The 13,253-nt window shown below is 37.7% G+C and overlaps 1 protein-coding gene across 9 annotated transcripts in view; it reads left to right on the top strand.

Annotated features, from left to right (window-relative positions):
• KANSL1 (KAT8 regulatory NSL complex subunit 1) overlaps positions 1 to 13,253 on the top strand; it is a 351,273-nt gene that overhangs the window by 331,848 nt on the left and 6,172 nt on the right. The gene's annotated exons all lie outside the window — the stretch shown is intronic.

Raw genomic sequence — 13,253 nt, forward strand, 5'->3', positions numbered from 1 at the left:
GATCAGGTCTGATTATGAGTTGATCACGAGTGTCCCAAAATTGTCACTGTACCTTCACCATAGGTGTTGTGCCATTGACAAATCTTTTTCACATTATGCTTCATAATTTTTATACTCTCTCTTCAATGCATTTCCTGCAACTTTCATTCAATTATTGATCCCAGCACAGAAGCCTTCCTTCCAAAATATCCATAATACATTGGACGTAGCTGTGTTAACCACTTAATAATATGCAAAATGTCTTTTCCCCTGTGATTATTTTCATTTTGGAGAAGTATTCGGACAAAATTCAAATTCCGTAATCACTCGTGTACAAGCCATACTTTTTCTCAGAAATATCTTATTAAAATATGGGGTGTGTATTATGCATGAGAATTAAAGTGAAACCTTTCTTTCTCCAGATTTGTCATACCGATACAAAACCAACCTTCGTTACTGGGTGCCACCATCGTAAAAATTCAGTGCATTATGGGATTTCTTATGAAAATTGAACAGATAGTTTTTGTTTGGAATAATAATTATTTTGATAGAGGAATTAATACTGTTCTGTTATAGAACATGTTTGCTTTTAAAACTTTTTATCTAAACTTTAAAACATATCCAGTACACTGCCATAGTAGAAAAATAATCTTGGGGAGTAGCACGTGCATTACAGCACAGACTGCTTGAGAATTACCGTAAAGTAATGACTCGCTAAAGACTTGAGAGTTGGTTAGGAGCTCTTACCATTCTAATCTAATGTCACATAACACTCAGGAAGAGTCATGTGGTACTTTCAAAATGTCACAATAGTTCATATTTTGTTTCATACAAGGTAGAAGTCACCTGTTATGCTGAATTAAAAACCATCCACAACAGCCCTCTTCCAAGATCGGCAAAACACTGCTTTTGAGTTAACTAAATTTTCCAGTCCGAAGCTGGAATTCATTTTTGCTAGAGTTATTTTTTAGGTTGCATGGTATACATATATACTGATGTTTTCCTGATAATTTTGTTTGAAAAGTGCCCTGTGTGTTATACACAACTCGGAAAAGTTTCCATACTCAATGACAGGAAAAGAGAGTGAAAGTATCCGGCCCCAATGATGGTAAAAGTTTCAATTGATCTCTCAATTTAAATTATTTCATGGACTTTGAAAAGGTTAATTGTGTTGCACTTTTGGTTTCACTCAGAGCCAAAGTTTTGGGCTACTTATACTGCACACCGCAAAATGGTGGTGCAACATCGGGTGGCAGAGGTTAAATTTGTCTCAAAAGAGCAAAATCTCCTGCTTGTGAAATAAAATTTGGCATCAACATTACTCATGCCTGTTCTCCCATCATTACCCAGCGCACGCAAAGTGGAAAGTGGAGTTAAGCAATTGGTCATGTCCGTCCACCTGTATGTCCACAAACGTCAGTGTATGATTGAGGAACAACTTTTTCAAAAATTAATTTATTTTGAACACGAATCGGAACGTGAATCAGAAAACAAATCTGCCATTTAACTGTACTTTGCCTCTGAATTAGTCCTGATCACACATGCGCAAAGAGGATTGAGATTTAAAAAAACAACAACTAATTTTTACTCTGTGACTGCCTGGCAGTGAAACAAAATTGAGAAATCATTCCAAACAGGAAACTTAATGTTTTTAAGGACATCATGAAGGAAACAAACACCATGCATGAGTAACAAATGGTGATGTGTTCGATAGGGTGGTGTAATGCCCATTGTGTAAACGGTAGTAAACTTCTGGAATTTATTTGTTTATATGACTTTTACAATACTTATATTGCATTACATTGAATTATCTATATATTACTAAAACTCTCATCTTGTATGTATGTATGTTCGCGAAATACAGCCAAAACGGTACAAGATAGTGCAAAAAATTTAGGGCCACCTTACTCACCATTCGCCTGCGGTGTGCAGTATCAAATTTCGTTCAAATCGGGCAACGAAAAAATTATTAAAAAATCAATTCCCCATTCAGTCAAGTACTCTTCGTGAGTATTTGATCAATGCAAACAACCTCAGCAGTATAGTTCGCTGGAGCTAGCTTATTTTTTCCTTGAAATGAATTTTTTTCATCAACCGCTGTCACAACGGGAACCCAACGGGTTCACGGGTCGTCTACTATACTTGAATACTGGATAACACAAATCGTCTTTTTGGCACTTTCACAACACTTCCGTTCCGCAGTGCTGTACTTGGACATGTTAAATAAGGTGGTGTATAAGACTGCTTCACTAACTTCCAGAATTTTAACGATCTTTAAAATCATCATTTTATTTCAAAAGTGAATGTTGAGCTTTTCATATTTGGCGCAGGAAGCGGCTGCCATTAACTGGAGACAGACAGATTAATACACAGACAGACACCATGATTTGCAACATATAATAGATGACTTTTCTTCCAAGGAACTTCAACACAGAAAGAGACAATTCGGCCGATCAAGCCACAGAATGATTGCCAACATATGACTTTGTTTTGAATACAGAGTCCAGGCTTGTGGAAGAGTGAGAGCATGAAACAGATTAGGATGCAACAGGACAAAAGGAACAGCTGAGAGAGGTTTGGCTGGGGGAGGGGTGGGGGGGGTTGATTACTAACAGCAGAGTTGAAGGACAAAATAAAGGGAGAAATGGACAAACAATGAGACTGGGATGAAGAAATGGGGTGGACAGGATGGATACAGAAGGAGACTTCTTCCTTTCCCTCTCGTTTCTGTCCCCCTTCCAACTCTCTCTCCCCCCTTCCCGCTTGCTCATTTTTCATGTGAAAATTGCGATAGTTCTGCCAAGTTTGATGGGGAGCGTCGATGGACTGCAATCTTCAGGTCTTGCCATAAATGTTCAATTAGGTTCAAGTCAGGACTTTGACTGGGCCACTGAAGAACATTTATTTTCTTCTTTTTCAGCCACTCCAGTGTGGCTTTAGCTTTGTACTTCGGATCATTGTCCTGCTGAAATGTAAATCTCCGACCCAGTTTCAGATTCATGGCGCAGGTTTTCTTCAAGGATTCTCCTGTAATTTGCACCGTCCATTGTCCCTTCTATCCTACAAGCTTGCCAGTCCATGCTGATGAAAAGCAGCCCCATAACATGATGCTGCCACCACCATGCTTGACAGTGAGGATGGTATTGACTGGGTGATCTGCAGTGTTCAGCTTGAACCAGACATAACGCTTTGAATTTAGACGAAAAGGTAAATTTTTGTCTCGTCTGACCACAAAACTTTTCCCCACATTCCTGCAGTATCATTAGGATTGTTTTTCACAAACTTCATACGAGCTTTTAGATGTCTTTTTTGGTAACGCCTTCTTTCTTGCTATCTGTCCATAGAGGCCAGCTTTGTGAAGGAAACGGGATATTGTTGATTAAAAGATCTGCAAAATTCAATGTCCGGGATGGAGGTCAGTGTTCATCAAAGTCATTGTTGGATTTTCAGTGACATCCCGAACCAGTTTCCTGCTTGCCCTGCTGCTGAGTTTGTTTGAGCAAAATTATCTCGGTATAGTGTAGGCTGTAGGTGGTATGATATGCCTTCCACTTCTTCATGATGAATATAGCTGTACTCAAAAGGATGAGTGACTTTTTTTGTATACACTGTCAAAGCTTGTATGAGAGCCAACACACAGAATGTATAACTAGGGAGCAGGAGACAAGAGGGGTGGGAGAGGGAAGGAGAAAACAGTGGGAATAAAGACATGAGGAGATCTGTGGAAGGAAGAGGGATGGGGTGGGGTACACAGGATAAAGATGGATACTCGGGATTTTCATATCCTTGCACAACAAGGACTTTCAGGAAGGAAAGCAGGGAATTTGAAGGAGGTGGGTTTGGGGTGGATTAATGGGCGTAGAAAAGATCGTGCTTTTGGATGTGGGAAGACGAGAGGTGGTGGCGAACAGCTGTTTTGAAGACCTGGAGGGAAGAATGGGATTGAAGAGAGTGTGGGAGTTTGTTCCAAAGGTGCAAAAAAGAAGGAATGAAAGAGTGATGGTGAGCAGTGATTCTTGATTTTGGTAGTTTTACCAGAAGGGGGTTGCTGGAGGACCTTGAGTGCCCTGCGGAAATGTGGGGGGGGACATATCTCCGATGGCGTGGCTGGAGAGGAGAGGTTGGAAGACAAAAAGACCACTGAACTGCTGGCATTGAGACAGTGAGAGACCCAAAGACAGCCTCATCGCGGGAGATACCATTGATCCTAAATGCCTTGGTTTCCACAACGTGAAGCCGAGAAAGGTCTGAGGCGGGAGCACCAGCCCAGAGTGGAGAGCAGTAATCCATCAGGCTGCGGACCAAAGCTTTGAATGTGGTCAGGAGCTCAAGTGTGCCAAGGAAGGACTTTGCACGATGGAGGATGCCCAGTCGGCAATTGGCTTGGGAGGCCAACTTGGAAATGTGGCTTTCCCAGGAACGATCATGGCAGAGAGTGAGATAGTCCTGGCTCTGAGAGGGGGGTTCGCTTACATCTCTCTTGTACAGCAAAACTTGGTATTTTCCTGTTCTATATATTGAGACCCTCAGAAAAAGTTTGGGTAACACTTCCAGATCAAGTGCATTTTGCCTGTACAGCCCAATATGTGATTATGCCTTGACACCAATGGACTAAAATGGCAAAAGTCAGGTTTCATGGAATAACTCACAAGTCGACAGCATTAGATTCAAATGTTACATTTATTTATCATGTTTGAACATAGCTGACATAATTTTTGCATGGTTCAATCCAATAAACTCTGTTTTTATGCAAAAAAAATGCCTTATTTAGCATATTTTTTTTCTCCAAAAATCACTTTCAGTTTGAAAGTTGCTCAAACTTCGATCACCTCTCATACACCCAATTTTTTAGATAGACTAACCATAATTGGCCAAAAGTTTCCACATTAAGTCTATTGATCACAACATGATTCATATTCATGCTTTCGGGCAGTATATCGTGACAGTCCGGTCAAATGTAAACAGAAGTCGCCCCATCCCAAAAAGCCGCTTAAACCAAATTTGGTCAAAGGTTTCTAACTTCACAAATAAGTGTGATAGGAAGTTGATTTTGGTGTATATGCATAGGTTTTTAATACCAAAGAATTCATTGGCACCATTACTGGCCTCATTGGAGTGGACATAATTTGCATAATTTCAAAATGGCCACCAAACAAGCTCTCGTTAAGACATTAGACAATAAAGTAAATGTTATAAGGATTCTGATTTTGCATTTGTATCTGGATCTTTGGTTACACAGTTATGAAAGATAGTAGCCATAAATGTAATCATTGTACTTCTTTGAATTGATTAATTTGCATAAATCCAAGATGGTGGCACAATAGAGACAGCCGAAGATGACATTGGTTGTTTGCATGCCCAGGCATCATTAATACCAATCAGTTATTTATCTATAACACATTCAAGAAGGTGCTGTCATCTGCATTGAGGTAATGAAACAACATCTTGAAGCCATGTGCAGTTCTATTCAGGAAGCAGACATATTGTTTTGGATCTGTTCCTTAATTGTTTGAGGAGCTTGCCATTCTCATGTATAAAGAATTCTTTACTGAGAAAGGTGTCGAGCCATATACATCTGAGCTTGCCCTCCTGATGAACCTCAAGTCTGCTGTCGAAAAGAAAAGCATCACCGATAGTCAGAGGTACAGTTTGCTGATGCATCAAAAACGCTTGTAGAAGATCTGAACAGCTTCATCAAAACACGGTCTGATGTCAATGAAAATTTCAAGTTCTGGGTTCAGTTCCTTGATATGATGGCCATTGTTCATGTTCATGACCTTGAGAGCTAATCGTGAGGGGATGTGGGAACTCCACCTGGATGCTGTCCAACGTACTTTGAACTTGTTTGCGGCATTTGATTCCACCAATTACGTGCAATGGTGTTCTCTGTACCTTGAAGACATGTGACGCCTGCCTGAGACAGCACCATCAGTGTATGAGAACTTTGCAAGAGGAAATTTTTCGATAAAAGACAAACCTGGCTGATTCACGGCAGTTGGAGGAGACCAGAAATTAGAGCAGAGCATAAACCTTCCTTCAAGTGCAGTGATGGAGTCATTGGGTATGCTAAGCAAAAGCAGTATGTGGCTCAGTGGGACTTAATTAACCTCCGCCATCGAAGATCGGAGGTTACTGTTTTCACCCCTTTCTGTTTGTTTGTGAACAGTATTACGGAAAAACTCCTCGACAGATTTCGACGAAACTTGGTGGGGGGATTAGGTATGGTCCAAGGATCATGCTATTAGATTTTGGACTTAGTCCAAAATCCAATATGACCGCTATGGCAGCCATTTTGAAAAAATATTTGAATTTATTTTTTGCATTTCTACATGTTTTAAGTGATTTCCAACACCCCCCCCCCCAAAAAAAAAAAATTGTTAGAGAAAAAAAATTTTTGCAACTTTTTTTTTCAACAAAATTTAGATTTTTTTTTTGCATTTCTACATGTTATAAGTGATTTCCAACAAAAAAACATGCCAAAATTATAATTGCGGCTGATTTTGGAACTTCAGGTGGATATACCCACGTAAAATCAATTTCTGTCTCAAGGAATCTAGTTATGACGAATGAATTGAGTATGTAAAAGTTAAAAGTAAAAGGGAAAGTTGCAAACTATAACTCTGCGAGCACTTTTGACATCAAATTGAATGAATAGGATATCAGGTTTACTTGAGTGACCTAGCAGTATTGGCGGCGGAGGTTTTGCACTCTACCGAGTGCTCCCCCTCTAGTTTACCATGAAATGATAGCAGTGAAGAACCTGCGTCGCCAATACGCAGATGTGATGGAGAGGACGCATGAGACGTACAGCCACCATGAATCATCCCAAGCCACAACAGACCGCAAAGAGTCACATATTCAGGAAATGATGAGATTCATCGAGGAGAAGGGGTCTCCTTTGTCTCTAGACACTTCCCCAACACTGCAAAACTTTGTGACAAAAGAAGTCATGTCCGAAGACATCAGAAATGACATGCTTAATGCCTTCACAAAAGGAAAAGAAAGGTACCTGACATTCAGGAAAGAGAGGTTTCTCGAGAAAACTACACGAATCAGTAACACCACAAGCAAAGTACCTGCCCATGGGCGGGTACAGTTATCTGTTGAATGGCGTTGGTCCCATCTCGATCGGATGAAATTGAGAAATTGACGTTATCCAGTGACCTTGACCCTGTGACCTTTGACCTTGACCTTGATCCCCTTATGTCTGTTCCCAAGGATCACATATGCCAAGTTTCATCTCATTCTATCTAACGGTTTGGCCATCTAGAAAGGACAAACGAACATGAAAAATTGACGTTTTAGTCAATTTATGACGTCATAACTCGAAAACCGGAAGTCGGAAGTGAATGTCGTCAATCAACTGTCATTTAATTTTGATTATCTGTCGAATGGCGATGGTCCTGTCTCGATCGGATGAAATTGAGAAATTGAAGTTACCCGGTGACCTTGACCCCTTGACCCCGTGACCTGAAACCTTGAACTTGACCCCCCCCCCCCCCCCATGTCCGTTCTCATGTCCTAAGGATCACTCATGCCAAGTTTCATCTCATTCCATCCAACGGTTCGACCGCCCATAAAGGACGAACAAACAAACACACATACATACAGACATATTCTATTTTTTTAGTAAGTAAGATTCACTGTGCAAACTTGAAAACAATGAAAACCATCCGAAAAAATCCAGAGAAGACAATCAAGAAGACAGTGAAGGAGAGGAACATTGCAGAGAGAAACATTGAAATTGCTCGGGAACGTGAACTCACAACTGAGGACCTGTTAAAATATGATGTTGTACCCTCCCCCGTGTTGTTTGATGATGAAGGGATGATGACGAAACCAGGTAAGAGCCTGTTGATCAAAGAGTTAGAGACCCACCTCAAATCGGAAGACTACAGCTATAGTCATAAAAGCAATGCTTCATTTGCAGTGGACATAATGGCTACCATTCCCAAGATTATGTTACTGGGCCCATGTTCAATGACCTGTCTGATTTCATGTCATATATCGACATATATCATCAGTTTGGGCGATGCGATTATGTGTTTGATATGTATTCTGATGACCTCTCTGTGAAGGACAGTGAAAGGAAGAGGCGTACTGAGACTGTACCCATTGAATACAGTGCAGTTGAGCCATCAACACCACTGCCAAAAGATATGAAAACTTTCTGGCCTTCCAACAATAACAAACTTCTTGAAAAACTGATCTACAGCCATCTTTGTTCAAATATACCTCATGCTGATCAGTATCCAACTGTACTCGGACAGGTGACCAGAGAGGAAGAGGATTGGCAATGTATTAAAATTCACAAAGGCGGCCAGAACGCACCAGCACACCTTCAATCCACATTTGAAGAAGCTGATCTTCACATACTCCTTCATGTTCTGGACTCGATCAAGGAAGGATTCAAAGTGTGTGTTGTCATCTCCAATGATACCGACGTAATTGTTGCCCTGCTTCACCACCCATTCAAATGAATGGGAGAAAGGGAAAAACTTTCTGACCCAAGCCCCAAAAGCTCGAAATAGGAGACTCATTTTCTCCCCACCTATCCCCTTCGCTCCCATTCAAGCAAATGTAAAATTGAGACTATGAAAGATTGAGACTTACTGATTAAAGCACCTCTTCTCTTTCATATTTTCATTCCACTCAAAGAGCGAACCAACGAATATTTGTCCATGTTCTACTTTAGGGAATAACTTAATTTTCTTATAACATTCATTTCCATCGAGTATATTCACAAAGAATAACTTGGAACTTGGTTCTTGGTTTAAGTGTCTTTGTTGAGCAGAAATTAAATTTTCAACTTCTCTTTATGCTCTTATTTGACCACCTCCTGAGCCACATATCATTTTGAGATGGTAGTAAATTGTTTTTCCATTGTTCAATTGATAACCATCAAAGTTTTCAGTCCATTCAAGGATATATTTTTTTTTCTTTACATCCTCCAACTTATTTGTAATTAAATTTATCCGCTTATTTCTTTTATTTACTTTTACCCCGGTTATTTCTTCAATAAGACTTATTTGATATTTCTCACATTCTTTATGTTTCCCATTTAAATACCAAGGCTGATTACATCTCCACTCTTTGGTTTGGTTATTGCTTGGTTCTGTCATTTATAAATCAGTAAAAAGACAGCGGCAGCCCGTTAAAATTCCCAACCCAATATCTCAACACTAATACTTATAACCAAAAGGGAGACTTTTTTCCATTCTCTAAAATATATATTTTATCATCAAAAGCTCCTAATGCTTTCTTATTTATCTCTTCTTTATGTAATTGATGTTTAGAACTTCTTATTGTATTCATTTTTCTGTACTCTTCCTTCTTTAAGGTTAAACAGTTGTAATAATGTTTAAAGTTTATTGTTTCCTTGATTATATTTTTCGTTATTCCCTTCAGCTTCTTATCACACCTTTCAATGTAATTATAATCAATATACCTGAAAGCATACGACTTTGATCTCAATCCAAGAAATTCACTCATGACCTTCCCACCCAATTCATCTTTAAACTTACCAATAACCTTTTTATTCTTTGATGAAAACAACACATCACCCGACTTAAAATTACTTGTATCATATATATCAATAGTATCAATCATATCCTCATATACATCACTTGTCTTGATTTCTAATAGAAAACTATCTGTATCCATATATAACAATGATACATTATCCTTATACTTTGATTTTAAATTATTATAGTAATAGTCATACATTAACGACTTTGACAAGTCAAGAATTGTTGTTCCTATATAAATAGGTTTATCCATTTCAATAATCTCTTTTTTCAAATGAATAGCACAAAGTTCTCTGAAAACACCTCCGCTCACTCAAAACTTGGTCTATTAATTAACTTTGAAGCCTGTTTCCAAGATATAGAAAGTCTTATGTTTTGTCGATTCCTAACATTTTCCAGTCTTTCCAAATACAGCATTATTCATTAATTTATAAAAGTCCTTCTCAAAATCTGTTTTTGCTTCTGTTCTCCTTTTTGTATTAAAATCAATATACTTCTTTAACCAATGACTTTTTTTTAAATTTCATAATCCTCACTTTCCATGAATTTTCCTTTCCATGAAATGAAAGCATTTCATGAATTTTCCTCACTTTCAACCCAACAGATAAATATTGTCTCAAGTTCCTTTGATGCAAAACATAACTTTATCATTTAATGTCGTAAGTAGTTTTTCTGTATTTTTACCTTTTATATTAAATGACTGTTGGTAATCACTTCACCATTCTTTTCTTGGACTTTCTTTATCAGGGGCAGAAGGTAGGTCTTTATGTTTGTTATGAAGTTCTTCTGGATATTTTAAATCAACCTCAAAATAATATCCAACTTCAGCTTCTTCCAATTCTTTTTGAGAGGAGACAACAATGTCTTGTAAAACTTTTTCATAATGTTTTTCTTTCACCCATTTAAGTTTTCCATGAGGTAAAGATTGAGACATTGCCCACCCATACAAATTGTTAGCATCATAATACATCAATTAAGAGTTGTCCTCATTCTTATTATAATCAGGAAGATATTTGCTATTTGCTTTAGCATATCTCTTGGAACATACTTGAGATATTCCTCCTTTTTTAGCCTTCACTATCATTAAAAGCATATCTGTATCACTGATTCCAAATTCTGTTTTGTCAATTTTAACATAGCACTCCAAGCCAAACCCGGGGCTGTGTAATAGTGAGCAGGGTCTAATCCACAAGAATTTTTATTCTGACAGACTGGTCTAAAAGTTTGAAACACATCAGCCAATAAGAATACATCAGTTTTAAGATACAAATCATGATATTCTCCAAGTTTCTTTATATTAAACTTCTCCCAAACCTTTTTAGCTTGTGTATAATCTCCATTAGAAATATGAATTTTATTCAACTTGCTATAGAAACTTTCCCTTGAAGGAAGTTGTGTTTCTTTAAACTTCTCAAATGAATCCATGTTGTCAAAGGGATATATTCCCTTTTGTGATAAGAGATCAATTTCTTCTTGATTTGAGAAATGTGATTGAAGATTTGGTAAGTTTTTAATATTTGATTCGAAGTTAGATAATGTACTTGCCATAAACTTGTATGTGTCAAGAAATCTGATATGGGTTATGGGGGATGTATGAATTGTTTTTGTGAATGAGATGTATTTTTGATCTGTTCGGAATGGCAGAAATATCTCCAGATGTCTCTGAAAGTTCATTTATAAATAGATGTGTGTCATTGTGAGCGTTGTTGTAAAGAAAGACAGGAATAAAGTTTGGGGGCTTGTAATTAAGATTACAACGGGAATGAGCTGGACCTCTATATTTTCCAGTAAGATGACAATGATCCAGAACTTTTACCTCTCCCTCAATTTTCTCCTCACAAATATGACAGACAAGCCGGTAGGCGACGAGGGATTCGCTAGGATCGAAGCGCTGGATACGATGCTTTTCATTCTGACCGATCCACCGACGAAGATTCATTGCAAAGACGTATTGGTTCACATACAATTGTTCCTCTGCCTGGCAAGATTTTTCCTATTGCGTATTTTGCCAACTGGCACTCCTCATAAAAAATGACGGTAAATAGACACCCTATTTTTGAAGGACTACCATTTGAAAAATAATCGGTTTGCTGGTTTGTGCTGTGCAGTCTCGCGTTGCAGACACACACACACACACACACACACACACACACACACACACACACACACACACACACACACACACACACACACACACACACACACACACACACACAATTACTTCCACCATCTGTTGAAGTAATAAAATTCTTACAGAATGGTGTTTATCAAACATTTCAAGTCCAATAATTAAATTCCAAGTGTTGTGGTCAATTATGTCTATATGTGTTATTTCAACTCAACAAAAATAAATTTTTTAATGACATTATTTTGAATCTAAAAAAATGACGATGTTGGAAAAGATGGTTCTTTCTTTGGTGTATCCCAAGAACCGGATATTGATTTATCAAATTATTAAACAAAGGCACAGGCTGAACGACAGAAATATAGTATCGCAAAAAATATTAATATGAAAAATGTTTATAAATTAATAAATTATCTGAGCCAGATTTATTCGAACGACTTGGTGAGATTAAGTGATTTATCACAATTTACACCCTTAAATAAAACAGCACGTTTTGTTAAACAAGTAGAATTTACAACCACAACACCTGGTTCCACAAACCATCCACCTTTTCTTATTAAATTCAATTATCTGCTTGGTATTGAATTTTATAAAGAAGGAAGTATAGTTAATATGAGAATAGAGACATGGAGGTATAATGTGTGATTTAGGATATAATTGGTCTTATTCATTCAACCTAGAAGACCTTCACGATTTTTATCAGTCTTGTAAAGAAGAATTATATCCTCTTGGTAAGAATCAGGAGATATGTTGAAGCACAATTCGCAATCAACAAATACACGATTTCGGCAATAGGAAATTATATGATGGTGAAGCAATAGTTTATATGGCAAAGAAGGAAGAAAATTGCATAATTATACAAAGTCAAGGAATACAAACTGATTTAACAACAGGAAGATGGGGTGGTATTATGTGCCATCATATTAATCTGTCATAAATTTCTGATGCATAAATGACAGCAAGAAGGCTTCAAGGAAATTATAATTTTTGCATTCAAGGATACCTCCAAGAAAAGGGTGTTATATTTTACATTCCTTTTGAATTCGGACAAAGGCACGGGCATTTTTCAATTAAAAACTGACCTTCTCTTGATATAAAAAACCCACAAATAGAGATTTGGTTCAAATATTAAATAAAAATAAGCTTCTAAAGGTAATTAAATATAAAACTCTTTTAGAAGTCATCAACAAATCTTATTGGTTTCCTATTATCAGAAAAATAATTGTGGATTCAAGAGTATCGCAGAATCCAGATGAATATATGTATGACATTCTATGGGGTGAAAGTGGTTCAAGGATAGTAAGGGATGAGGAAGGAGTTGAAGAAACTGAGACAAGAGAGAAGAAGGAGAGGGAGAAGAGAGAGGAGGAGGAGAGAGAAGGAGGAGAGGGAGAAGAGAGAGAGGAAGAATAGAGAGAAGGAGGAGAGGGAGGAAAGAGAGAGAATAAATAAATATAAAAATATGGAAACCAGTGAGATTATAAAAAAGATCAAAGGTATTGCAGAAAATAAATCAATCTCAACACACAGAGGAGGAAAAACAAGAATTGGCAAGTCTATTAGAAATATATCCGTCAAGACTATCAACATCGATTTCAGGGAGAAGATTTAAACGAGAAAGT

The sequence above is a fragment of the Eptatretus burgeri genome, chromosome 4 (assembly GCF_056783735.1).
Source record: "Eptatretus burgeri isolate ZD-2024b chromosome 4, Ebu_testis_v1, whole genome shotgun sequence".
Classification (NCBI taxonomy): Eukaryota; Metazoa; Chordata; class Myxini; order Myxiniformes; family Myxinidae; genus Eptatretus; species Eptatretus burgeri.